This window comes from Salmo salar, chromosome 11, assembly GCF_965601325.2.
Source record: "Salmo salar chromosome 11, fSalSal1, whole genome shotgun sequence".
NCBI classification, from domain to species: domain Eukaryota; kingdom Metazoa; phylum Chordata; class Actinopteri; order Salmoniformes; family Salmonidae; genus Salmo; species Salmo salar.
The window spans coordinates 117,050,513-117,053,717 of NC_138301.1; the positions used below are offsets into that span (position 1 = coordinate 117,050,513).

At 45.9% G+C, this 3,205-nt stretch overlaps 1 protein-coding gene across 4 annotated transcripts in view; it reads left to right on the top strand.

Moving 5' to 3' along the window:
- Nucleotides 1-2,285, top strand: part of stard13a (StAR related lipid transfer domain containing 13a) — a 184,763-nt gene extending 182,478 nt beyond the window's left edge. For all 4 annotated transcript variants that reach the window (XM_082958304.1, XM_045690196.2, XM_045690199.2 and 1 more), the window contains one exon: nt 1-2,285. This exon is cut by the window's left edge. The gene's annotated coding sequence lies outside the window, so the exon portion shown is untranslated.
- The last annotated feature ends 920 nt before the right edge of the window (nt 2,286-3,205 follow it).

Sequence of the window (3,205 nt, forward strand, 5' to 3'; positions counted from 1 at the left end):
GTGTGTGTGTGTGTGTGTGTGTGTGTGTGTGTGTTAGTGTGTGTGTGTATGTATGTGTGTGTGTGTGTGTGTGTGTGTGTGTGTGTGTGTGTGTGTGTGTGTGTGTGTGTGTGTGTGTGTGTGTGTGTGTGTGTGTGTATGTGTATGTGTATGTATGTGTATGTATGTGTGTGTGTGTGTGTGTGTGTGTGTGTTAGTGTAAATAAGTGATGCTCTCTGTACCAGCAGATAGATATGTCTCTCATTACCCATCAGGACTTTATCATATTGATATGCTGATGTTATGGTCGTATCACATGTCCTAAAGCAATACTGTAACTATCTAATGTATTATAATATAACTGTACCATGCCGTTACCGTCAGGTTACTGAGCTGTTGTATAATGCTATACTGTGTTGCCATAGCAGTGCCATCGCCATGACGATACCATGGTGTTAGGTTGCTGTAGGGTTGACTTGGTGTTGCTTTAGGATCACCATGGTATTGCCATGGCGTTACTATGGCGCCGCTAAACCGTAACGTTGCTATGGTATCGCCATGGCTTTACCACGGGGTTACCATGGCACAGCTAAACTGTAATGTTGCTATGGTGTTGCTATGGTATCGCCATGGCTTTACCACGGAGTTACCATGGCACAGCTAAACCGTAACGTTGCTATGGTATCGCCATGGCTTTACCACGGAGTTAGCATGGCACAGCTAAACTGTAATGTTGCTATGGTGTTGCTATAGTACCGCCATGCTCTGTGAGTGCTGTTTGCGTGGGAACAGTGTACTTGATTCTGACGTGAGCCATAGGGGATTATGGGTAAATGTGAGGAGATAGCTGAGGAGATCAGAGGACAACAGGGTGGTTGACACCAGGCTTTAACTTAGTCTGGTCCCAGACCTGTTTGTGCTTTCAGAGGGAAACAGGGTAGTTGACACCAGGCTTTAACTTAGTCTGGTCCCAGACCTGTTTGTGCTTTCAGAGGGAAACAGGGTGGTTGACACCAGGCTTTAACTTAGTCTGGTCCCAGACCTGTTTGTGCTTTCAGAGGGAAACAGGGTGGTTGACACCAGGCTTTAACTTAGTCTGGTCCCAGACCTGTTTGTGCTTTCAGAGGGAAACAGGGTGGTTGACACCAGGCTTTAACTTAGTCTGGTCCCAGACCTGTTTGTGCTTTCAGAGGGAAACAGGGTGGTTGACACCAGGCTTTAACTTAGTCTGGTCCCAGACCTGTTTGTGCTTTCAGAGGGAAACAGGGTAGTTGACACCAGGCTTTAACTTAGTCTGGTCCCAGACCTGTTTGTGCTTTCAGAGGGAAACAGGGTGGTTGACACCAGGCTTTAACTTAGTCTGGTCCCAGACCTGTTTGTGCTTTCAGAGGGAAACAGGGTGGTTGACACCAGGCTTTAACTTAGTCTGGTCCCAGACCTGTTTGTGCTTTCAGAGGGAAACAGGGTGGTTGACACCAGGCTTTAACTTAGTCTGGTCCCAGACCTGTTTGTGCTTTCAGAGGGAAACAGGGTGGTTGACACCAGGCTTTAACTTAGTCTGGTCCCAGACCTGTTTGTGCTTTCAGAGGGAAACAGGGTGGTTGACACCAGGCTTTAACTTAGTCTGGTCCCAGACCTGTTTGTGCTTTCAGAGGGAAACAGGGTGGTTGACACCAGGCTTTAACTTAGTCTGGTCCCAGACCTGTGTATGCTGTCATGACAACTTCTTGTTGCCATTGTCCTGCGGCAGGTGGCTTCATTCCTAGACGACATGCAGTCCTCAACCAGTCAATGCAGACAGAATCATCGCACTATCTGATGTAAGACAATGCCTTGTCGGAGACGGCACGACCTTATCTGGAACCAGGCTAAGGTCAATGACAACAGGACCAGATCTGGAACCAGGTTTATGTCAACAGAACCAGATCTGGAACCAGGTTTATGTCAATGACAACAGGACCAGATCTGGGACCAGGTCAATGTCTACAGGACCAGATCTGGAACCAGGTCAATGACAACAGGACCAGATCTGGAACCAGGTCAATGACAACAGGACCAGATCTGGGACCAGGTCAATGACAACAGGACCAGATCTGGAACCAGGTTTATGATAACAGGACCAGATCTGGAACCAGGTTTATGATAACAGGACCAGATCTGGAACCAGGTTTATGATAACAGGACCAGATCTGGGACCAGGTTTATGATAACAGGACCAGATCTGGAACCAGGTTAAGGTCAAGAGGGTGGAAGATACAAGGCTGTTTGTTTCTTCAGCGGAGAATAAAACTTGTAAAAAATACAACTGGAGTCTTGAGTTTTCTCTCTTTCTTTATCTTTGTCCATTTATTTCTCTCTCTTTTCTCGTTCTCTCGCTCTCTGTGTGTATGTGTTTTTATCTGTCCGTCCGTCCGTCCGTCTGTCTAGAACAAAGTTACTGAAACCAGCTTAATGTCTGATAATCTACAGGCTCTGAGTGTGACTACTAGTCAACCCTGTTGGAGTTGTATGTCTTTTAGATCGAGCAACATTCATCAGAACATTAACCTTTTTATTTTCTATGTCATCTTTATTTAACCAGGTAGGCTAGTTGAGAACAAGTCCTTTATTTAACCAGGTAGGCCAGTTGAGAACAAGTTCTCATTTGCAACTGCGACCTGGCCAAGATAAAGCAAAGCAGTGCGACACAAACAACAACACAGTTATACATGGAATAAACAAACGTACAGTCAATAACACAATAGAAAAAAACTCTATATATACAGTGTGTGCAAATGGTGTGAGGAGATAAGGCATTAGCATCGAACAGCCCCCGTGATATGCAACTTTTCAGGGAAGTTAGGAACAAATGTACACAGGCAGTTAGGAAAGCTAAGGCTAACTTTTTCAAGCAGAAATTTGCATCCTGTAGCACAAACTCAAAAAAGCACCTGCTTCCAGCTGCCCACTGCACTGAGGCTAGGAAACACTGTTACCACCGATAAATCCACAAAAATTTAGAATTTCAATAAGCATTTTTCTACAGCTGGCCATGCTTTCCACCTGGCTACCCCTATCCCGGTCAACAGCCCTGCGCTCCCCACAGCAACTCGCCCAAACCTCCCCCACTTCTCCTTCACCCAAATCCAGATAGCTGGTGTTCTGAAAGAGTTGCAAAATCTGGACCCCTACAAATCAGCCGGGCTAGACAATCTGGACCCTCTCTTTCTAAAATTATCTGCCGAA